This window comes from Geotrypetes seraphini, chromosome 1, assembly GCF_902459505.1.
Source record: "Geotrypetes seraphini chromosome 1, aGeoSer1.1, whole genome shotgun sequence".
NCBI lineage: Eukaryota > Metazoa > Chordata > Amphibia > Gymnophiona > Dermophiidae > Geotrypetes > Geotrypetes seraphini.
The window spans coordinates 218,541,855-218,568,174 of record NC_047084.1 but is presented as its reverse complement, the minus strand read 5'-3'; positions in this window follow the sequence as shown (position 1 = coordinate 218,568,174).

Here is a 26,320-nt window from a genome sequence, read left to right as displayed (position 1 = left end):
TGGTAGAGCTGTTGCGTTTGATAGTTCTGTTGTGCCTTCAACTTAATTTATCATTGGGGCTAGACATGTGCCTGGGGTTTGTAACAATATTGCTGATGCTCTTTCTCGCTTTCAGTGGGGGCGTTTTCGAGCATTGGCTCCAGCAGCGGACCAGGCCCCAACAGCTCTGCCAGAGGATTTTTGGAAGCATGTCCAGTCATCTTTGAAAAATTGTTGAAGAATTGTTTGGCTCAGGGTACTTGGAGGGGGTATAATATGGGTTGATCCTGTTTTCAGATGTTTATGCAGGGGTTTGCAGCGAGGCCGTCATGTGCAGTAGATGAGTTATATGTACTGCACTTTATTTTATTTGCTCATGATCAGGGCTGGTCTGTTGGGGTGGTAAGTCAGGCTTTGGCAAAAGTTGCATTTGTCTCCAAGTTGGGGGGGGGGGTTGGAGTGACCCAACGGCTTCCTTAATAAAGAAGCTGCTGTCTGGTTATGTGCGAGTGGGAGTTGCTTCACAAGCCAGTCTGATGTGGCTGCCAATTTCACTCAAGCTGTTAACAGTATGGGGCAACCATTTTTAATTAAAAATAACAAAAAAAAACCAGGTACCGGGGGGGGGGGGCCCTGCCGCAATTAAAACCAGGCCCTATTGGGATTTTAAAAAGGTACAGGGGCCCCTGCCTGCCTGCCTTGTGCTCTGTCCCTACCTGCCTGCCGGCTTTCCCTGTCCCTGCCTGCCCTGTCCCTACATGCCTGCCCACCCTTAACCCTGGCCCGGCTTACCACTAGACCAAGGGAGGGGGGATAGGGTGCAGAGCTTGGCAAGGAGTATGGAGTTGGGTGCAGAGCCTGGCATGGAGAATTTGGTTCAGAATGTTTTTTTCTTGTTTTCCTTCTTTAAATCTAGGGTGCGTCTTATGGTCAGGTGCGTCTTATGGAACAATAAATACGGTAACAGAGAAAACCAAGTTTGTCTCAAGGATTCTTTATAAAACACAATCACCCCTCCCCCTCTCATTTCCTCTCTGCATACCCACTTTCACCCAAATCCTATGGGACAACACTGCTGAACTAACACCAAATCAGATTCTAAGAGCCAAGACTCTGTAATATATAATGCATCAAATCTATCTTCCTGTACATATCATAAATTAAAAACACCTTATTCCTTATTGATCTTGCTTGTTATAAGTCCAACTTATAACAATTGTTCCTTAATAACTTCCTTACTTTTCACTTCTATTTCCTTTAAAACACATACCCTCTCCCTATTAGCATGTCTCTACAGTTCAGTTCCCAACAAATCCCCATACTTCCCTCTTCCTAGAATCACTGGTATATGTCCCATAATCTATAAAACAGATTTATTTCTATCTCTAAAAAAAATTCCAGTCTTAAGATACCAGCATGCGGTTCCTGCTCTTCACCCTTGTGATATCGATGATGTCATCAGTAGGCTGGGCCATCTCTGCTCCAGCAGCAGGCAGAAAAAAAAAGACAAGTTAAACACAAAGGGATGGAGGTAGGCAGGCAGGTGGAACTGTTCTTTTTAGTTCAAACATTTTATAAAATTTTATAACAGGCAAAATTCAACTAAAAACTATATAAAATATAACATACAAAGTAAACATAGTGATATTGTTATTGTCAGAAGGGAAGAAATATTAAAATTATCAGTGTATAATCGACAGAAGCATAATCATAATATCCACTGATAAGATAGTACATACTGTACTAAATCTGTGAAATTTAAGTTTCAAGAGGTTTCCAAATCTTACAAATTTTATGGTCTCTATTGTTTTGTTGTTGTTTTTTTTGCAGCATTAAGTTCATATTTATAGATGAGACAAATTGTATGCCACCAAAAGATATCATTCAGATTTGTGGCAGTCTTCCAACAGCCAAGAATCTTTTGGATTGCAAGTGCTCTTAATATGTATCATCTAATAGTAAAGAAGGATGTGCTGAACATAAGATGATGATGGATAATGAAATCAAATTATTGATTTTCAGAATCTTTTGGACAGTTGACCATATCTTGTGCTAGAATGTATTAGAATAGGTATTTGAAGATCATATGTGCTAAAGAGCCATCATTTTGATTACAATGCCAGCAAAAATTTGGTATTGATAAAGTTCTCTCTCCACTTTTGAACCGGAGTCCTAGAAAATATAGAGATTATGATAGGCTAACTGATTGTGTAGGTCTGTTGACTGTATACCAAAAGTATTCCCAGTCTACAGTTTGATCAGTAATTTCCAGATCTTGTTCCCAAACTTTTGTAAATCAAAGATGTGCATGAAAGTAGAAATTATTAAGAATTTTGTAGATGGGCGAGACAAACTTGTCTTCCACTAATAATTTTTACTTAGATCATAGCTAGAAGATGTTTCTTGTAAGTTATCTGTAATCACAAAACCCTATTATAGTAAAGGGACTGGAGTACCAAACTACAATAAATAAATCCAAACTCCAGTAAAGAATAATCTTATTTGTATTCCAACCACAATCAATAACAGAGGAAAAGGCCTCAGAAGCCATGGGAAGCAAACGCTGTCCCTTGGCTATAGGAGAGAGCGCTGTATACAATACTAGCTTCTTGAAAAATCTCCATTGTTATCATTCAGTCAATATTGGTATACATATACTGTGCTAGGACTAGTAAATCAAGCAAAAATATAAGATAGTGCTTATCTGAATAACGTTCCTCTCTGTCATTCAGGGTCAGCTTTCTTTAGTCAGCACAACTTAAACAGAACTGTGCTCATAGGGTGATGAGGCTGTAGCTCTAACCATCACACCACATCCTCCTCCTCAGAAATAGTGATTTGGATGTTTTAGTGAAAAAATGCCCATCTGCCCCCTTATGCCTCTTTTTGGATGTTTTGAAAAGGAGCCCCCTAGCCTCTTTAGCCGTTGTATATAGGGACGTTGCCCCATCCCTTTTATTATTTTCATCACCCTTCTTTGGACTGGAAAACCGCCAACGTTATCCCACTCCACAAAAAGGGCTGCAGGACAGAGACGGCAAACTACAGACCGGTGAGTCTCACGTCTATAGTGTGCAAGCTCATGGAAACACTGATCAAACGAAATATTGACACAATCCTAGACGAGGAAAATCTACGTGATCCCCACCAGCACAGATTCACACAGGGCAGATCCTGCCAATCTAACCTAATCAGCTTTTTTGACTGGGTTACTAGACAACTAGATGCCGGAGAGTCACTGGATGTAGTATATCTAGACTTCAGTGTACCATCTGGTCCAGGTGATTTGCTAGTGTTCAGTTTGTGAAACTGATTCATTAAATCATCCAGTGTTACAGAGATTTGTATGACTTACTCTGATTTATCAGTGAAGTGGTATAGTGGCTGTGTTAGTCCAGTTTCCAAGGTAATATAAAGAAGAACACCAGATTCATCTGGTGTGATATAACATTAGCTGAGCTGATGTCACCGGCTGGTAATATTTATTGAATGATGGTGTGGGTAAAATGGGAGGGGGGACAGATAGTGAGGGGAATATATGAGGTGTTATCAAGGGTCTGTAGAATAAGGATTGACAATTTTATAAGAGGAGGTAAGAAAGGGTTAATAGAGCTTGTAAGAAAGAAAAATGATTAGGGAGGTTGCTAAGGTGATGGGGTGGAGCAGTCACGTGATTGGTTGGATGTTGTGGCACTCTGGAGTGAATTCTGTGAGGAAAGGGGAACAGTAGAGTAGTCTCTTCAGGAAAAGATTATTCTCTTCAGAGTATATTAATTCTTACTAAAAATATTCTTTTTCATTGTGATTTTAATGTTAGGAAGTTTGGTTTATTTTGAGTAAGATAATTTTTGCCTTGTTAACCTTCTCTGTGTCTGTGTTTTAGTCAGGGCAGGCTATTTGTCTGTCAGGTGCTGGATTTGTTGCCTGATTAAGCAGAGACTGCAATGGAGAGGAGCAGTTTGGGCTCTTCTGTGGAGGTTTAACAGCCTGGCAGCACAACAGTCCCCTGTGTGGAGCAGTAGTTAGCGCTGGGCTGCCATTTGGTGAGTTGTCTGCATGACCGTGGGCAGAGTGGGTTGGCTGTGAGGGAGATGGGATGTATAAGGTGTTTGCTCCCTAATGTTGTCTCCCACAAAAAGAAACCCGCCGTTTACAATTAATACAAAATACTGCAATAAAACTCATTTATAAAATAGGCAAATATGATCATGTTACTCCACTTTTGAAAGATGCACACTGGTTACCAATCGCGCACCGCATAACCTATAAAGTCATCCTGCTTATTTTCAAAATAAATCTCACAAACCAGCCTCTATTTCTTCATAAACTTCTCATCCCCCATAGCTCTCCACGAATTCTGAGGTCTACTGACCAAAAACTATTACGAATCCCTTCTATCAAAGAATTCTATAATACTCGAAAAATAAATTTTACAGTTGTTGCCCCTACATTATGGAATGCTTTACCTCAACAACTTAGAGAAGAACAACATCTAGACAAATTCAAGATCAATTTGAAGACATTTCTATTTCAAGATGCATTTTCCTTTTCTTAGTTTTATTTTTTTTTTTTCTTTTTCTTCCCTCTTCTCCTCATTTACTTTATTCATAAACTCTTCCGATTCCAATTCATGCATCCAACCGCTTTAAAAAAGCGATCCTACCCAATATGTTTTTTTCCCATCCCTACTTCTCCCTTTCTTCTCTAAAATATGTAACTTTCCCCCTCCCTTTCCCTCCTATCCACACGTTCATGTTAGTCAAATTATGTTTTAATGTTCACTCACTACATTTTATATTTAAAATTTTTATAAATCTTATTGTAAACCGGCCAGATACTATGTGATGGTCGGTATATTAAAAAGTCAATAAACTTGAAACTTGAAACTTGAATGTACAGTGTGTCAGAGAGGGACTTACCTGTTGGGGTTATTTTTTGTGACACAGAGAGGTCTTTCTGTTGAGGTGTAATTTTGCCAGGTTGTTTCTTAGTAGGCTAGTTTGAAGGAACTGGCAGGTGGTTGGTCTTTAGTTCACGAGGGTAGTGACTGGCTGGTCTGTGTGCCACATGGTAGGGCACTTCCAGATAGGTTTGAGGCTTTGACTCTAAATTCTGGTGTTAGAAGGAGGGAGTTGGGAAGTGCCAATGCTGCATTCAGGTGTTTGTTTTTACAGCTAGGCAGAGTTGTGGATTTGCGGCCTTCGCGGATTTGGTGTTCCCGTGTCTGGGAGCTTAGGAGCACTGGCAGCTGCCATTGCAATAGTTATGTGCTCAGCGGCTGCATGACTGTATGGCATCAGCATTCACAGTATTGTGATTTAGAAATTTTGTTTGGAGTGTCAATAGGGGCCATCTTCCTAATTTTCCTTTTGTGCTATGGCCTTTCTGGGTCTCTTGGATCTTCCTGTGTCTGCCATTCTTTCTGTGGTGATTCAGCATGGTGTCAGCTGTCCTGATTTGTTAGCTCAGCTGGAGATGACCTGTTCTTGGTGTTTAAGCTACATTCATATTATGTACTTGTGGTGTTTTTCTGGGTGTGTGGTGTGTGTGTTAGGGGGAAATAGATTTCTTGGTGTCTGTCTCTGTGGAAAGGGAGAGGGTTCATTGTAGTAAAGTTGAGGGTTTGGTTTATTTGTGCTGGAGAAATTAAAGGGTAAAAGTTTTTATGGTGTTAGTGGGGAATCATCTAGGTAAGTGGTGAGCAAACCTAAACAAAGTTATTGTAAGGGTAACAACCTATTGTGTATGTCATGTATAGGAAATACTGAGTGGAGTGCAGTGAAAAGGGCTGATGTGAATCGCTGGTTCACTCTTTCCAAAAATACTAGGACTAGGGTGTGTGCAATGAATCTATTAAGTAGTAGATTTATAACAAACCAGATAAATATGTCTTCACACAACATGTGATTAATCTATGGAATTCATTGCTGGAGAATGAGGTGAAATCACTTAGCTTAGCGGGGTTTAAAAAAGGTTTGGGTACTTTCCTAACCGAAAAGGCCTTATTGAGATGGCTTGGGGAAATCCTCTGCTTATTCCTATGATAGGCAGCATAATTTCTGTTTTATTACTAGGGCATAGAATTTGGATTATAGGATCTCACTAGGTTCTTGGGTCCTGGGTTGGCCACTGTTGGAAACAGGATACTGTTCTTGATGGACTTTTGGTCTGTCCCAGTATCACAATTCTTCTGTTCTTATAAGGTGCAAGGCATCAGAAGCACTATTGGATAGAGTTAAGGGGGGGAGGGGGTTGGTCGAGTAGTCTGGAAAGTAAAGATAGAGATGGAAGGATAAATAGCTGCCACGATAATGATGGGGGACAAGACATTTTTGGATTTATTAGGGATAGGAAGACATGCAAAAGTGGCATTGTGGAACCCAAGGGTACAAGAGGCCAATAAGTAGCAGATGGTAAAGAGATAGATGACTTCTTCACTAATATTTTCTGTTCTGGGTTCACAGCTGAAGTGTTTGGGGGGGAGGGTGTACAAACACCTCATGTGACTGGGGCAGGAGGTGTAAAAAACCCTGATTGATTTTCAGTGGCTTGGGTTTGTGAGAGTTCGTTAGAACTACGGGTGGATACCACGAGGGGAATGGCTGGTACATCCAAGGGTACTGCAAGAATTTGGGGGTAGTTCTGGTGACTCTGCTGACTACCTTCTCACTGCTTCTGTAGAGTAGGGAGTGGGTAATGCATGAATAGAGCAGGGAGAATATGGTTTCCCTCCACAACAAATGGAGAAAAGGCAGCACTAGGGATATACAGACCGGTAAGTTTGACTTATTGGTGAGTATCTCAATAGAAACACTTTTACAACAGAGCTTGGGGATTCACTAGAGACAGATTTGGATCGACAAATCTGCTTACTTTCTTTGGGTGATCTTGGCATTAGATAAGGGGAGCGTGGTGAATATGGTGTATTTTGATTTTAGTCATTTTACCATTTTCATAGGCATATCGTATTCAGTGTTCTCGGTATGGAGGGCTCCACTGGTGGTCTGGGGCAGGAACTAGTTGGTCAGTAAGGTGTCAGTGGGTTGTGGTCCCAGGAGATGGTTATGCCAAGGGAGGATCTTATCGGTAGTGTGTTTGAAGGTTTGTTATTGGGCTTGTTCTTTTCACAATTATGTAAGTGGGATTGTTGTAGGAGGCCAAAGCAGTAATGGACCAGACAGTCCTGATGGTGTGCCTAACGAGGATGGGCTTAAGTTGTAGAATGGCTTCATATTGTGCAGCTCAGATTTCATGTTTAGAAATGCCAGGTCATGCATTTGCATTGCTAAACCACAAGGGAATGGTGCGATTAAAGGGTGAAGACCTTGGTGTACGAATGAGGAGTGCGGGTTTGGTGTGATTGTATGTGATGAGCTTCAGGAGGCAACCAGGTTGTAACAGTGCTAGCAAAAGCTAGACAGATGTTTGGATGCATGGGAATCAGTATGGCCAGCAGGACAATGGAAGTTTGCTGCCCCTCTACAAATTTTGGTGAGACCTCCTTGTGAATTTTGTGTACATTTAAGTTCAGTTCAAAGGAAGGCTACTACAAGGGTTGATGGTCTATGTCCTATAGGCATATGGGAACTGAGTTCATGATCTCCATCTGTATACTTTGAGGAGGAGCATGAGAAGGGAGATAATAGTGATGTTTAAATACCTATGTGGCCTAACTATACATGAGATGACTTCCCTTTTATTTGACAGCAAATCCAAAGTAAGAGAGCAGGGGATGCAGTGCAGCAGTGCTGGGCTCTGCAGTACGGTATGGCGCTACATTGTTACAGAAGGTGAGGTAGATGCATGAAATAGTTTTGGAATTCCAGTAGGTGTAGGAGTAGTAGATGCATGAAATAGTTTCTGAATTCAGGACGGCTTTGGATAGGCACATGGACTCTCTGGGAGAGAGGAGTTAATTGTTACTGTGGAGGGGTATACTGGCTGGGTATTTTGGTCTTTATCTGTCCTTATGTTTTTTCTAAGTGGCTTTGTTTGTGTCCTCAGACTGGAGGAACTGCAAGGCACTGGATAGGTGCTGAGAGCCAAACTGCTTTGTTTGACTCATTTTCTGCAATTTTGGGTGCCAGAGGTGCATTGCTCCTTTCTCATATGGAGCAGCCGCATGTTCTATTAGTACTGTATTGTTTGTTTGTAGGATGATTTTAGAAGATGGTTCACTTGACATTTGCTGGTGTGGGGATTTTATGGAAGTTATGAAATTGGTTGTGGGTGCGTGTGATCTGGTGTCCATGTGCAGGGTTTACTTGTTTGTTTGTTTTTTGTATGAAGGTTTAGTGACATTTGTTTGCAGTATTGCCTAATGTGTGCACTTCATGATTTGTAGTGATGCTCTGGCGATTAGCCTTTTTGCAGCACTGGGCAGATTATCGAGTGGGTAAACTGGCACCTTCTCGACCTGCTATTGTGTTCATGGGGTAGCTGTCTGGAGATGTTGGGTTGACTGCAGGTTAAATGCAATTGCCTATTCCCCGGTCACCTTCTTGGAAGGATCAGGAATTTTGATTCTTTTATACGTGTGTGTGTGTGTGGAGTAACGGGAATGTGCAATATCTTGTTTACCATTCTATTGGGCTGGTGAGGATTTTCTTAGCTGTTTCTGAGTCCAGTGGGGCATGGACTATAGATTTTATGGTTAGGTATGTGGAGCATTTGTTGGGAGTGACCCTTGCTAATCCTTTTCCAGCAAAGACAGTTTCCTAATCTTCTATTCTGCTTCCCTTATGATTCTTTTGATGGGTTGTGACATTTGTTCAGCAAAGGGAGAGGATTTCATACTGCCCCTGAGGCAGGATCTGTTGTCTGCTGTCTGTGTTTTCCCTAATGCCCCCACCCCTTTTTGTTTTGTTTGGTCCTCTATTGAGTGTGTAAGGAGGATTGGGACATGGTTGCTATTGAGTGGGTTTAATACTAAGCTTTTGGAGTTATGGATAGCATGTGGGGGTTTAGAGTGGTTTCTCATGAGTTTGTTGCAGCTATTTTCCATGGACATTATTGTCCTGATGCTGTCAACCTTTCAGGCATAGGTTTGGCCTATTTTATTGGAGACTTGTTTTAAAGCTGTTGGCCGCAGCTTATGTGGTGGGGGGAGCGGTGACAAGCTCGAGGCTGTCACCGCTTGTGGCGGAAAATGGGGTTTGGCCCAGTTGGATCTGGGAGATGAGCAGTTAATAAATAAATAAATGTGACACTCGTATGCGATACCGCTGCGAGGGGAAGCATGACCTTGCGTCACCGTGGATCATGTTTGGGGGGAGGGGAAGCATGACCTTGCGTCACCGTGGGTCATGTTTTGGGGGAGGGGAGGGGAAGCATGGCCTTGCGTCACCGTGGGCCGTTTGGGGGAATGTTATAAATTTAAAGACTTAACTGGAGCTAGTTTCGACACCGAATAGCTCCCTTGGGGTGTGTGAAATATGCATTGGGGGTTTGTTGGTTTTTGGACACAGATTGCATTGTAAGTGAAGATAATATTCAGATAGATAATAAAGCTGCGGCCAAATATTTATTCCAATAAAACTGAGTTGTGTGATTATTGATTGATGGTGATTAGCTTTCAGTTGCAGGTGACGGGAATGCGAATGCTAATGTTAAGAAGAACACCAGATTCATCTGGTGTGATATAACATTAGCTGAGCTGATGTCACCGGCTGGTAATATTTATTGAATGATGGTGTGGGTAAAATGGGAGGGGGGACAGATAGTGAGGGGAATATATGAGGTGTTATCAAGGGTCTGTAGAATAAGGATTGACAATTTTATAAGAGGAGGTAAGAAAGGGTTAATAGAGCTTGTAAGAAAGAAAAATGATTAGGGAGGTTGCTAAGGTGATGGGGTGGAGCAGTCACGTGATTGGTTGGATGTTGTGGCACTCTGGAGTGAATTCTGTGAGGAAAGGGGAACAGTAGAGTAGTCTCTTCAGAAAAAGATTATCCCTCCCTCCCTCCCATTTGTGCTGATGTTATGTTTTGTGTCAGTGTTGTGGGGTGGGGTGGGGAGTTTACATGTCATATGTCGACTTGAGTGGGTTTGGTGGAGCTTATGGGGTTGGGGGGGAGGTGGTCGCAGCTTTGGGTGGGGCGGAAAATGGGGTTTGGCCCAGTTGGATCTGGGAGATGAGCAGTTAATAAATAAATAAATGTGACACTCGTATGCGATACCGCTGCGAGGGGAAGCATGACCTTGCGTCACCGTGGATCATGTTTGGGGGGAGGGGAAGCATGACCTTGCGTCACCGTGGGTCATGTTTGGGGGGGAGGGGAGGGGAAGCATGGCCTTGCGTCACCGTGGGCCGTTTGGGGGAATGTTATAAATTTAAAGACTTAACTGGAGCTAGTTTCGACACCGAATAGCTCCCTTGGGGTGTGTGAAATATGCATTGGGGGTTTGTTGGTTTTTGGACACAGATTGCATTGTAAGTGAAGATAATATTCAGATAGATAATAAAGCTGCGGCCAAATATTTATTCCAATAAAACTGAGTTGTGTGATTATTGATTGATGGTGATTAGCTTTCAGTTGCAGGTGACGGGAATGCGAATGCTAATGTTAAGAAATAAAACAAAAATAAAGGAAATAAGGTGATACCATTTTTATTGGACTAACTCAATTCATTTTATGATGAGCTTTCGAAAGTAACCCTTCTTCAGATCAGAAAAAAGCAAATATTGGCAAATATCTGTATATATAAGGAAAACAATGCATTCCAGAGCGTAACTATTCTCTGAGTAAAAAAATATTTCCTCCTATTGGTTTTAAGTTTTTCCCTGTAACTTCATTGAGTGTCCCTTAGTCTGTGTAATTTTTGATGGAGTGAAAAAAAATCAAACCATTTGTACCTGTTCTACTCCTCTCAGGATTTTGTAGACTTCAGTCATATCTTCCCTCAGCCATCTCTTTTCCAAGCCTTAACCTTTTTAGTCTTTCTTCATACAAGAGGAATTTAATCCCCTTTATCATCTTGGTTGCTCTTCTTTGAACCTTTTCTTGTGCCACTATATCTTTCTTAAGATAAGAAGACTAGAATTGAACACAGTACTCTAGGTGGGTATTATAACAATCTTAGTCTTGTTAACCATCCCTCTTTTAATAATTCCTAGCATCTTGTTTGCTTTATGGCTGCTGCAACACACTGGGCAGAAGGTTTCATTGTATTGTTTACAATGACATCCAGATACCTTTCCTGGGCGCTAACCACCAAGATGGACTGTAATTTGCATTTGTCCACATTAAATTTCATCTGCCACTTGAATGCCCTGCCTTCCAATTTCCTAAGGCCTGCCTGCAATTTTTCACAATCTGCATGTGTTTTAACAACTTTGAACAGTTTAGTGTCATCTGCAAATGTAATCACTTCACTTGCCATTCCAGTTTCCATATCTTTTATAAATAAGTTAAATAGCACCAGTCCCAGTACAGGTCCATGTGGCACTTCACTGTTTACTCTCCTCCATTGAGAAAAATTATCATTTAACCCTACCCTCTGTTTTCTATCTAATAACCAATTCCTAATCCAAAACTGAACTTTGCCACCTATCCCATGACTCTTTAATTTTCTCAGGAGCCTCTCATGAGGAAGTTTGTGAAAAGCTTTTTGGAAATCTAGAACACTACATCAACCGGCTCACCTTTATCCACATTTTTACTCACACCTTCAAAGAAGTCAAGCAAATTGGTGAGGCAAGATCTCTCTCGGCTGAACCATGCTGACTCTGTCCCATTAAATCATGTTGTTTACGTGTTTCACAATTTTTTCAATATTATCCTTCAAGGTTACCTCACACCAAACCATCCGCTCCTGGCCGACTGTCAGCTTTCCCCCCCATCTCAGTTTATAAGCTGCTCTATCTCCTTTTAAAACATTAGCACCAGCAGTCTGGTTCCTCCCTGGTTAAGGTGGAGTCTGTCCTTTAGGAACACGCTCCTCCTTTCCCAGAAGGTTGCCCAGTTCCTAACAAATCTAAATCGTTCATCCCTGCACCATCGTCTCAACCACACATTTAGACTTCAGAGCTCTGCCTGCCTCTTGGGTCCTGCACGTGGAACTGGGAACATTTCTGAAAATGCTACCCTGGAGGATCTGGATTTCAATTTTCTGCCTAAGAGCCTAAATTTGGCTTCCAGAACATCCATCCCACATTTTCCTATGTCATTGGTACCTACATGTAACAATACAGCTGGATCCTCTCCAGCACTGTCTAAAATCCTATCTAAGTGATGCGTGCAGTCCACCACCTTCACACCAGGCAGGTAAGTGACCAGGTGATGCTCACGCCCACCAGCCACCCAGCTATCTACATGCCTAATGATCGAATCATCAAATACTAGTTTAAAAGCTGCTTTATCTCCTTTATAAATGTTGACGCCAGCAACCTGGCTCCCAGTTCCATCTCCTAAATCGGAGGCTCAAACCCCCAAATTCTATGAAATGTGCCTAAAGTTAGGTGCCTACATCAGCATGTCTAGCTGATGTAAGAGCCTAACTTAATTGAGTAATAGGCTAAATCAGTGCCCATAGCCATCACTTAACAGCTCTTAATTTGCATGAAGTGGAATTAATTGAAAGTTAGGCATGTTTCTACAACAGTTATGCACCTAGTGCAAAGCGCCTAGTTAAAAGTGGGCATGGTTAGGGGTGGATCATGGGCGTGTTTTTGAGTTAGGCTACTGTTTTTGAACTAGGAGCCTTTGGCGCCTAACTTAGGTGTAGGCATTTAGGCCAAGAAAACCCTAACGTAATTAGGGTCCTCCTAAATGTTAGAATTCTTAGCGCAGTCTAAGCATGCTTAGGTGCTGCTAAGCATGATTCTATACTGGGCGCCTAACTTTAATAGAATCAGTCTTAGCGCTGCAAGTTTCAACTTTATTTAAAATTTCTTATACTGCTCAATCGGGCTTTTGAGCGGTGTACAATAAAAATATAGCTTATAATGATAAAACATATATAGAATCATCCCTAAGTGCTCCTGCACTAACCAGGAACAAATACCATGCATTAATCTGAATATTAATACACATTCTGTAATAAAATATAATGGGTACACACCCTTTCTTCATACAGTATTAGTTTGGGCTTGCTGCATGTTAAAATTCATTATTATAGCATGTTAAGCCCAAACTTAGGGCTCCTTTTACAAAGCCGCACTAGCGGTTTTATCGCACGCACCGGTTAAGGCTTTGTAAAAGGAGCCCTTAATGTATTTTAGTAGAGGGGCACCCATTACAGAATTAGACTTAGCAGCATCTAACTTAAAACTTAGGTGCTTGTAATATAGGCTAGGGTTTCTAAAGCCTACATTATAGGCACCTAAGTCATTCACCCCCTCCTCTACAAAGCCGTGCTAGCGTTTTTAGTGCCGGCCACTGCGGTAACAGCTCAGACGCTCATAGAAATTCTATGAGCGTCAGAGCTGTAACCGCGGTGGCTGGTGCTAAAAATGCTAGTGCGGCTTTGTAAAGCAGGGGGTTAGAGAATCATGCCTAGCATTGCCTAAGTCTCCCTCCACCCCTAAACATGCCTACTTATGTATTAGGCGCTGCTAGGTGCCATATGATAGGAGCCTAACTTTTGTAAAATTGTGCCTAAGATAGGTACCTGTCTCCCAAATAATTTTTTATTTTTTTCAATTATGAGCTTTTTAAAGGTCACAATTGAAGCCAATTTACTCATTAAGGCCCTTTATCAAGCTGTTAAGGATTTTTTTTATTGCGAGCCACTGTGGTAAAAGCTCCAGTGCTCATAAGAATTCTATGAGCATTGGAGCTTAAGAACATAAGAAATGGCTTCGCCGGATCAGACCCTAGGTCCATCCAGTCTGGCGACCCGCACCCGCGGAGGCCAAGCCAGGTGTTCCCTGTTGAGAAACCTTGTTTACTCGTATCCCTCAATGTGATTTGCGAGAAGGTGTGCATCCAACTTGCCCTTGAATCCCGGAATGGTGGTCTCCATCACGACCTCCTCCGGGAGTGCGTTCCAAGCGTCCACCACTCGTTGTGCGAAGCAGAATTTCCTGATATTTGTCCTAGGCCTGGTGCCCCTCAGCTTCATTCCATGACCTCTTGTCCGAGTCACATTGGACAATGTGAAGAACGATGTTTCTTGCTCTATTTTGTCGAATCCTTTTAATATTTTAAAAGTCTCTATCATGTCCCCTCGCAGTCTTCTCTTCTCGAGGGTGAACAGTGGCCTGTGATTAAAAAAAAACCCTCAGGCAGTTTGATTAAAGGGAGCCTAAGTTAGGCGCCTATTTTTGGCACCTCTTAAATAATTTCCCCCTTAATGCACATTTCCCCATGGGTTCTATACATGTTGCCCAGATTTGCACATCCAAATTTGTGTGCGTGACCAGATGCACACATTCCTTAATGATGCCTTGGATATTGTAGTTTCAATGTGTGGCACAAGATCACTATAGGGTTTTCCCATGGAGGATGTCACCCTTTGTTACAGTTGCAGAGAAACTGTGAAGGAGTGAGAGAGTTTGGAGAAAGGCAGGTGATACTGATGATTTAGAGATAGTTTTAACATAAGATGTTTTTCCACATTTTTAAAGCTCTGCCTCAAGGACAAATACTTTATGAAGGTCCTTATATATATTAATTAAATTTGGATTTTATTGTCATTAGACTAAGGGCTCCTTTTACTAAGCCATGTTAGGGCTTTAACGCGCAGAATAGCGCGTGCTACATTGTCGCTCGCACTAGACCTTAATGCCAGCATTGAGCTGGCATTAGTTCTAGAAGTGTAGCGTTTGATAATTTCATGCGTGCGCAAAAAACACTAGAGCATCTTAGTAAAGGGAGCCCTAAGAGTTGGAATCTAAGAAATTGGATAAGAGAAAGCTCATTTGATGGATTTTAAATAATTAGTCTTCTGTTTTTGATCTGTATTGATGTTTTATTCATACCTTTATAAAACTAGCATAACATTTGTGCCTATGTGCTTTGACAGCCTTGGCACCCTGTTATAAAATTAACCTCACTTGAGGCCAATTTTCAAAATTAATTACCTACATAAATTACCCTAGTGGAAAGATGACTTTATCAGGATAAAAATATGCACAGATTTCCATCACAAAAACAATTTTCCAAGCCACTTTCACAGCAAAAATAACACTTTACCTATGGAAAAGACTCTGAAAATTGCCTATTTTGTATGTGGGTAAAAATTATGGGGAAATTCTGTATAGGACGCCAGTCTCAGCAACCACCTAAACAGCTGAAGAGAATCACCCACCGGCATCCTATACAGAATTGCATCTAATGGACAGACGCCTAACCCCACCTAACTGGCCTGATTCTCTAACCGGTGCCCATTTGCTGGTTAGAGAATTGCATTGCCATCAGCTGATCGTGGCAAGGAAATCCCCCTGCCGTGGTCACTACTTCATCCTTAAAACATTTTTAATCAAGAGAAGTAGAGAGTATCAAATTAAACCCCCCTATGAGCGTTGGAGCTGTTTCCGCCATGGCCGGCGCTAAAAAACATGTATCGGTTCTGTAAAAAGGGGGTGGGGGTAAGTCTCCTTTAATAAAGCTGCAGTAGTGTCTGCTGCTGCGGTAATCACTCCGATGTCCATAGGGATTTAATGGGTGCTGGAGTGTTTACCATGTGGCAGCTGCTACCATGGCTTTGTAAAAGGGGTAGGTAAAATTGCTACTCTCCTTTTCAATGCCTATCTTTAAAGGAATTATAAACTATATGAGGGTAATTTTTATGTTGACAAAATTTTCCACTCTTTTATTGAAATGTGCCTCTTGCAAAAATACAAATCCTTTTTTTTTTTAATTTCTTTATTCTTTTTCAAACTTACATCAAGTGCACAAAAAGAACAACATGAAATACTATCATATAACACTTGAACATCATACTTTATATTCTTAATATGTAAATTAATTAAAAACCCTCCCCCTCCCATCTTTCTATACAATCATTAAAACTATCATATTCCTTCAAAATTTCAATTTCGCTACTTCTTATCTTCCAATACCCCCACCCCCCTATGTATATTATCAAAGAAAAATGATGCCTATTCACTACAAAAATCAACCATCGGTCTCCATATCTTTAAAATTTTTTTATAACTTCCTTTCTGTATTGCAATTGCTCTTTCCATCTTGTAAATATGGTACAGGGAATTCCACCAAAACGTATAATTGAGATTACTATAATTTTTCCAGTTGTTAGTAATATGTTGCATAGCAACACCCGTCATTATCATCAAAAGCTTATTGTTATGTGCTGATAATGGACTTTTTTTCCTCATAGACATACCAAACAGAACAGTATCATATGATATTTCCACATGATTTTCCAATAAGCAATTTATACATACTGAACAGAACAGTATCATATGATATTTCCACATGATTTTCCAATAAGCAATTTACATCTGTACAGCTCAAAAATACAAATCCTAAAGACAATTTCTGAAGTTCTTTAAATAATAAGTTTCTCTGAAAGAATTAACTGAACTTATTAATATTTATTGTGCCTATCTAAATAAATATATTAGGCATCTAAATATTTCTGAAAGAACACCTTGAGTTATAATTGCACCTTGATTACCAAAGTGAAAATATAACGAAAACCTCTTCCAGGAAAAATACCCTTTAAGCTGATCATCCCATCCTCCTCCATCCATACTGCATACTCATTCCCTAATACCCCTTCCTGCCATTTATTATACTTGATAATTGGTCTAACTCTATTCAAGCTGATTCCCTCTGAGGAGATGGTAAACCTCAGGGTAGGAAGATATCCTAATTATAACACATTTTTTTTCCATTCCCCACCTCAAGTTCAAAATTGGTTACTTTTCTGAGCAAGCAAATTACCCCAATTTTCACAACAAATATGTGCCTCCCCAAACAGTGAGTAACCATGTGTTTGAACATTAGGTAATATTGTATATTATAAATCCAATTATACAGTTTTAGCTCTTCCTGATGATCTGCTTAATTTAGCATCACTGTTCCCCCTTTGATGCAGGCTTGGCTTTCTTTAAGGGATTTCAAGACCCTATGGGCTCCTTTTACTAAGCTGCGATAGTGGTTTTAGCATGCGCTGAATTGCCGAGCGCACTAGACCTTAACACCAGCATTGAGCTGGCGTTAGTTCTAGCCGCATAGTGTGGGTTTAGCGCACGCTAAAATCCTGCACATGCTAGAAACGCTATCGCAGCTTAATAAAAGGAGCCCTATATGTACAATCAACCTAAAATTCCAAATTATCTCCATATTCTGATACGGATATAGCCGCTGTGCAGTTTTTTGCACCAATGACACACATTTGTTAAGTGGCGCAGAACTGGGGACCCACCCCTACAAATTCTTACGCTACTTTGATGTAAACATTTCTCAATGTCTTCCATTCTGTCCGACAATTCCTGAAATCCATTTTTGTAAGTCTCTCTGTTTAGCTTCAGAGTTTTTACCAACGTGGGTATCCCTATGAGGTAGTTAAAAGTGCTTATAAGAGAGCAAAATATGCCCATAGGGAATGGTTACTCCAGGATAAAGTGTATGACACTGATCTGGCGGAGACGGTAGCTTTTGTTCAAGATTACTCCACTCTCTCCCACCACATTTCTTACATCATTAAAAAATATTGGCATATCCCTAAATTGGCTATTCCTACCCTGGATGATCAACCATTGTGCTCATACAGGCGTAGGAGAAATATTGGGGAATACTTAAATCACAACAAATTGCAGGATCACACTCCCCCGAGGGTGGGTAGTCATCACCCTTGTGGTCAATGTCAATGGTGTGTGTACACCTTACCAGGTGAGAGGTGGACTCACCCCACTACAGGTGAAGTGTTTGTTGCAATACTTCCTGCACTTCGGATTATGTAATTCAATGTCCTTGTCCCATGTTATATGTTGGACGTACAACTCGCCCGATTCGTGTCCGTTTAACGGAGCATAAATCTCGTGTCCACACTCAAAATGAATCATCTCCTTTAGTCCGTCATTGGACTAATTGTGGGCACACTCTAAAAGATCTGAAATGGAGGGTGTTGGATCGTATTGTAGTTGGGTGGGAGGGTGGCAATACTATCAGGAGACTTAACCGTTGTGAGCTCCGTTGGATGTTTAAACTTAATTCCATGTCCCCTAATGGTTTGAATGAAACCTCGGATTGGCTTGCCCAAGCAGACTTATAGGAAGTGTCAGTTCCCTTTAAAAGAAATTTAGGTAGTGTCAGCTTTTTGTTCCAGGATATGATGTCATAGGGGTGGGATTATTTAAAGCCTCAGATTCAGTCAGTTACTACTTTTTGATATGGGCAGACGGTATGCTGTTCTTTGTTAACATTAAGGTAAGACTTTAGATAGAACTATACTTTTGGGTCAGTGTTTTGAATTTTTTTCCCTGACTCTTGCTTAGTTTTTTAATCATGCTTTTTGTTCTTTTTTGCTTCTAGTTCCCCTTGTCGCCTTGACAAAGATCTCGAAACGCGTTGGCGTTCGGGGAAATAGTTTGCAGCTGAATGCTAGCAAAAAAAAGCTAAGTACATTTAAAATGCTTAAGAAAAACAAGCTATAAGATTAAAAATAAGAAAAATATATACATAAGAAGCTAAGCATAAGAAAAAGATATATATAGAATGGTGGTGGAGGTACCTTGGGACAAATGAGGAATTTACCCATCCAAACTATGTTGTTTGGAGGGCTGTCTGATATCCCTCAGGTCCTCGCTTAACCTTTTAGCCGATATAAATTAAATTTTGGCTATGGTATATGGACTGAATCTGTTGCTGTGAGAGTTTGTTTTATGGTTTGAAATAAGGAAGTTTACTGTAAGATGGCTCAATTGCAAGGATAGCTTCAGAGTTGCCATGATCAATGTCAGTACTCGCTTCATTATCATAGTTGGAGCTATTTGTCACCATCTTGCTGCTTCTGTGCTCACCATATGGTTTGCTGCTTGATGGGTTTTCAATTCAAGAGCAAGACCACTGCTTTTACCAACTTCAGGCTTTCTTTGGGTGACCACACATCTTAAATAACTTAAACAATATAACATGCAAAAATGAAAGAGAATTGGAAGAAATTATTGATCTTATAGCATAAATCCTGACCAGAGCTCTAACCCAATGCTGCCATTCATGATGTTGATGTCACTTCATCCCCACCTCCCAATTTGAAATTCTGTGTCTTTGGTTTCCTGTTCCCTAGCTATTGCACTACTCTACAAGTAGCCATGAGGTCTTTAGCTAGGTCATCCATTGTATAAAAAGGAACAGAAAAGAAATGAGAGGTGATAGGGGTTGTGTAAGTCTCTTAATTTTCCTGTTGGTGGTCCTGGATTATCTGTACCGGCACATCATTGCCTCTAAGGAGAAAGAAGCAAACAACACTGGAGAATAAAAGAGCAATGACACAAGTGTTTGAGAGGGAAAAACTAGAATTCAACCAGATTTGGTGCATGACTTTTCACACTGATCTGGGACACTCAGTGTGTCTATAACTCCAGGTTACAGTAGTATAAATTGGAAAGTTCTCTTGACCTGCTAACTCTATTATTTATTTGGAGACAGTTGATCTGATGAAATATTCTCAAAGCCTTCAGGTCACTAAACAAGAGACTTTCCTCAACTGCTATCTGTGCTCTAAATTGATGTTATCTTATACTCTGAAATGTAACCTAAAATACTAATCTAGACTAAAATACTTTTTATATAAAACCCTAACAGACTTTAAAGGCTACACTATTGCCTAAACTGACTTTTCTGAACATCCTCCCCCAGAATAATGAACTAAAAAAGCAAAAGCCAATGATATAACCTACTGAAGCCTAAGTTTATCTTTTCCCAAGTCTGACTGCCAGTAGGTATGATATTCCAATGAAGTTTTTCTTCCCTTTAGCAAGTCCTCACTCAGCACCTCTTCAGGACAAGGAGCTGTTGAGTTCTGGATTAACTTTTTGTAGCTGTGCTTCTAAAGTGATGTCAACCTACACCTTCTGGATGAGTGACTTTGTACTTATTCTATCCTTTTATCTTTTCCCTTGAATCAGACATTGTTGTTTAATTGAAAGGTAACTGTACAATGAAGCAATTACTTAACATACCTGACTTTTTTTTTTTAAGGCATAGCCCAGGGTTCCATTAATGTTCATTTATTTGTTTAAAGGGGGGGAGGGGCGGGGGTTCTATTATAGCCCAAATTTTTAGTTTCCATTTATCTCATCTTCTTTAGTTTAAATCCTATCCATTAATTCAAAATTTTCAACTAAGATTCCTTCTCCTCATATAAAGATGTAGACCATTACTTTAGTATTCCCATGGTAACAAGATCTAGATATGCTGTTGACAAAAGAAGCAGAGGAGAATAAAAATAAAGGAAAATTCAGCAATCTGGCAACCACTAACTGTAATTACAAGATGGAGTAAATTGTGGAACCTGCAAAATATTTGAGCAGAAATAGTGGAAATAAATGGAGCTCTGTTACAGGCATACCGTTAGAAAATGAATCCTATATTGTGGGTGAGAAATGCTTTGTAATATCACATTGTAATGAAAAAAAAAGGAATCAGATAAAAGGACTCCAATTCCAAGCCTGTTTTTAATGATCCTTTTAAATGGATCATGGTGGTTCTAGTAGAACCTCTATAAAAAAGTTTTCTTGAGTTCATCCATGTCCTGGCATTGATTTCTCATTGCATAGGTCAGTCAAAAACCTTTACAACTTCCATTTTAAATAAGCATTAAAAACAGCAACATGCTGACAAATATAAAAGCATACTGGTGAAACATGAAATGCTGCCAGCTTAAGTGAAAATATGAACCTGGAAAGTTAACCAAGCTTAAGCAATTTTATATATAAAAAAAAAAGCAGTGGGATAAAGAGAGCCCAGAGGCCTGAAGAGGGGAAAAAAGGCAATCTGTGAAATAACCATTGATTTTTCAGTCTTTTTTCTATGTATAAAGATGTCAGCTTTATTAAAGCTAACATATGGTCTACAGTAGATGTCTAGATACAAAATGCTGTTAAGAAAATATTTTTCTGAAAAGCTTACATGAAAAATGTATGAACGGATTAAAGGTAATAGGCAAAGTGCCACTGATAAAACTAAAATAATTTCTTTCACTCACTGATTCATTGCACTTCTAAAAATACAACTAAGTCCTTTCTAAATCTTATGCCCCACTGGATCAACAATGACTTCCGTCATCATTATGAGTATTGTGAGTATTTTCATGGAAGTCTCAACGGGAGTTCACCTAGTGGAGACACTTTCAGAAATGCACGCCAAATTGGAAATATTCATAACATAACTAAAGCCCTAAAAGATGCAGAGGTAGATGGCATGAATTGCTTTACTCCAATTATGCATAGACATTCATGATTCTTCATTCTCTCAAGCTTCCATAATAGCATTGAGTAATATATCAAGAAAATTATCTGGACATGTTAGATATTCATCCTAAAACAACATCTTCTCTAAGGGCTCCTTTTACGAAGCCACGTTAGTGGTTTAACGCGCGTAATTTTCCAGCTGCGCTAGCCGCTACCGCCTCCTCTTGAGCAGGCGGTAGTTTTTTGGCTAGCGCGGGGATTAGCACACACTAAAAAGGTGCGTGCGATAAAGCCGCTAACGCGGCTTCATAAAAGGAGCCCTAAATGTTGTTTATTGTGAATTAAGTCTACCTCAGCATTTACTTCTGACCAATGTTGTTAACTAGACGGAACTCAACATATTACATGTTGGAACATTTGTTAGAACAAATGAGGGCTGAACTGCTTTACATTTCTGAAGTAGATAAGAGACTAAAATTTCAAGCAATGGGACTGATATTCCTGCTAAAATCTTTTGAACAGTTAACTCATGAAATAAGTAATTGCTCATCAATTCTTTCCATTATTTTGCCTGCAGTGAAATCTTTATACTCCACTATTTCAATAACATGTCTGCTGATGAAATAAAGAAAGCACTCTCAGACAATAAAATCTATTACAAAACAATTTTCACATCTGTTTGAAGATACATTTCTTTTGGCATTAATCCAAGGTTTAAATTATAAATGATAACAAATGAATTAAAATGGACTGAAGTGATAATGAAATTCTTTTCAACTTTCACATGAACTTGTTCAATATTCACATGATTTATTCCAGCCTTCAGATAATCTGAAATTAACTGAAACTGAAGGTGAAATTCCAGAACTTTACAAAGAGAAAATATGTCAGGGAAGTTCTTCAGATGGCTTTTGAGTTTTGGTCTGTATGGGATTCTTCTCATCCTCAAGTGCACTGCAAAGGAAATATTTTAACTTCAGACCTGGGAAATGAAACTATCAAATTTCTCATAGAATCATGTTTACCAAGAACTGAAGACCAGTTCCATGGTAAAAACTGAAATACAAACTTACAGGTCTGATTCCTGTCCTGATGCAGCGGACTGGTGACCCGCAAAACAACTGTTCCTTGTCCTGAAGAGGTGCTGAGTAAGGATCTGCTAAGGGGAAGAAAAACTCCTTTGGAGTATCTTACCTGCTAGTATTCAAACTTGGGAAAAGGTAAACTTTGGGCTTTAGTATGTTATTTCATTGTCCTTCTCTTACTTTTTTAGTTCAGTACTCTGTTTTTACAGCAAGATCCATTTAGGCAATAGTGTAGCCTTTAGAATCTTTGATGGGGTTAAAAAAAGTGTTTTAGTCTAGATTAATATTTTAGGTTGCATTTCAGATCTTAAGATAAGGTCAGATTAGGGCACAGATAGCAGTTGAGGAAAGTCTTGTTTAGTATTTAACTCCCTCTCACCCTCCCCAGCTCCCACTCACCCACCCCAGCCCCCACCTATCCCTGGCCTAACCAGTTAGATTTATAGTTCTTGAATCAATTAGAAGGCTAAAAAGTAATTAGCTACTAATTAACTCTTAAGAAACAGTTACATTCGATAAAGTTAGAGTAATACTTTTAAAACCAATAAGAGGAAATACTTTTTCACTCAGAATGGTCAAGCTCTGGAATGCATTGCCAGAGGATGTGATAAGGGTGGTTAATGCAGCTGGTTTTAAAAAAGGTTTGGACAAGTTCCTGGAGAAAAGGTCCATAGTCTGCTGTTGAAACAGACATGGGGGAAGCCACTGCTTGCCCTGGATCAGAGGCATGGAATGCTGCTACTATTTGGGTTTTTGCCAGGTACTTGTGACTTGAATTGGTCTCCATGAAGATGGGATACTGGGCTTGATGAACCATTGGTTTGGCCCAGTAAGGCTATTCTTATGTTCTTAATCATTGAAGGGTAATATATCAATTACAACATTACAAAATAATAATAATAATTAATAATAATTACCAACAATTACAACATTACAAAATAATAATAATAATAATTACCATAACATATACTGTAACTAGCAATCTTAGGGGAACTCAGAGTCCATATTCCAACTCTCATATCAACTTAACACCAATCACCAATATTATGATGCAGACAGCATTCCAGCATAAAGATGGGGACTATCCAGTCTTCTGCACTGAGTGTTGCATGTTTGATTATCTCCCAGTTGATGAGAGGTCTTATATGTGTGCTTGGTGCAAAGAGCTCCTAGCACTCAGGGAACGGGTCCAATCTCTTGAGGCTAGAGTAGCAGACTTGGAGGAGCAAAAGGAGACAGAGATGTACATAGAGGAGACCTACAGGAATGTGGTTGAAAAGTCCCATCTCCAGTCTGGCAGCCTCTGTGCTGCCTCAGAGGAGGGAGGTCTTTTTAAAGGAGAACATCTTCCTGGTGAAGTTGGAGGCAATCCTTTAGCTAGAACTTGCCCATGAGGGGATTCAATGTCCTCTCACAGTGAGGATGTGTTTCCAGGGGCTACTGCCCAGGAAGGAAGGGTTAGGATGGCCGTTATAGTGGGAAATTCAAACATTAGGCATGTAGATAGCTGGGTGGCTGGTGGACATGGTGATAGCTTGGTCACTTGCCTGCCTGTTGCAAAGGTAGTGGACCTCAAGTGCCACCTAGATAAGATTTTAGACAGTGAAATTATCTACTTTAATTTTACCTTGAAGAAAATTTTCCAAATGATCTGGATCAACAAAAATGTATCTAACATTTTGATATGTTACCAAACATTTACATGGGAATTTGAGGAAAAAAGAGGCCCCCACACCCAAGACTCGAGTCTTGAGTTATAGGAACTGTTTCCTCCTGTGTTGCGTTTGCTTAGAGAATTCTGGAAAGATGTTTATTTGCTGACCACAAAACAAGGCATTCTTATTTATAAAATATAATTTAAGGATGTCTTGCTTTTCTATCTCAGTTTTAAAGGTGACCAATAACGTTGCTCTTTTAGTATAAAATCTTTTGATGATTCCAGGAATTGAGAAATATTTAAACTATCAGGAGACACTAGCTCTTCTGAAATCATTTTTGATCCACTGGGTATATAATAAAAGTTATCTGGGGAAAAAAAGATTCTATTTAGAGTAAGAAAGTACATCCTTCAAATACATTTTTAGTAATTCCAGAGGAGAAAGATAATGAAATATAGGAAAATTCAGAAATCTGAGGTTCCTGGATTTCATAGCATTTTCCATTTTTTCCATCTGTAAATGTAATAAAGTATTATCCTTCACATTAGATACTACACAAGATTGCATTACAGAAACAGATGCTTCCACTTTATCTAATTTCTTTTCAATTAACGCCAATTGAGCATCATGCTCAGTCACTTTACTTGTTATTTCAGAGGAAAATTGACACAATTTTACTACTGTGCCTTGTAATGAATTCTTAATACTGTTCACAACTGTCCAGAGGTCTTGAAGTGTAACAGTTTTTTCACTCAACTCGGGCCTAAAAATTTGCCTGTAACTAATGCAGAGGTTGAGGTTGAGTGAAAATAGAAGTTTTTTGTTTATTGTCTGACTTGAAGTTTAATGAATAACTGTTTTCCTATTAATTTTCTTTACCTTTTGGTGACTCCATCAGGATAAGCAGCCCTCATATAATGTGGACTTGATAAAGATTTTGTTTTTAGTTTGAAGTATTTGTATTGAATTGCTTTTTGTTTCATGAAATTGTTATCTTCTGTAACAAATGAATAAATTTATATATATATATTGTAGCCCACTGTAGCCCAGGACAGGGCTCAATAGCACTCCCAGTGGTTTCCACAAAATAGCACACTAACGTGTGACCCAAAATGGAGTCACCCTGCAGGACTGGACTTTAAACAGGAACAAAAATCACAAAGCACCACAATCAAAGTTCATGGAAAAATGATTCAACTTTACTCATTCCTTTCTTGAAAGTAAGTAGTTCATCATTATAACTTGTACACTTGTCAGAATTCTCCCATAGCAGCAAGAAACCAAAATATCAAAAGAAACAAGTGAAAACAGTACAAAATAAAGTTCTGGGCTTGTTCCCAGCCTTAACTCAATCCTCGCTGCAGGTGAGGGTTTAGCTCTCCCTAGAGCTAATACTGCCTGTGCCCAAGCAGGCAGTTTCAAAGAAAACCCAAACACAGTTCAAGGCATTTGTTCAATAGCTCTAGTGTCCAAAGTTCCATTAAAGCCTCTGGCCAGTTCAGCTCACTGCTAGGATAGGAGAGTGTCAGGTTTTTCAAAAGAAAGGCCTCAATACAGGCTTTCAAAATTTCCGCCCAGGATGATCGCAAAACCTCTCCCAAACAATACACACTCCCAGCTTACCAAAACAAAAATAGTCCCAAACAGTCCAGAGCAAAAATCACAACTCACTATTTGCTGGTAGAGACCCAGTCTACCTGCTTGGCTTCAGCAAAATCCGGAGCGTACTCTGACAGACTTTCCTCACATTCCATGGGCTGTTCTTCTGGAAATAGCAGCTCCTCAGCTTGTCCAGCCTCTAACAGCTCCATGGGAATAGGGCGATTGCTCCTGCTTGGTCCCGGGGACTCCCTAGGGAGAAAAGGTTTAAACCTTCTCCCTAGCTGACCTGCCTGTCTGTTCTCAACTGCAGGTTTAAATACTTTGGGGCAACGCCCTACTCTAGTTGAGTCAGCAGAGTAGCTGGGACTTCTTGGGCTCCCCCGGTGGTGGCTCGGGGATGAATCACCCAATTCTTCATCAAATAAATCAGGCTCCCTCTGGTGGTCACAGGATAAATTATCAGTCTCAGGATTTACATGCACCTTCCTGATTCCACCTCGGGTTTTCATTTTTACTTTTTTTTTCCTGAACTAACAGGGACCCTGGCAGGCATCGTGTCTGCCTGGTCACAATATATATATATATATATATATATATATATATATATATATATATATAAAGATTTTAGACAGTGCTGGGGAGGAACCTTCTGTCATGGTAGATGTGGGTAC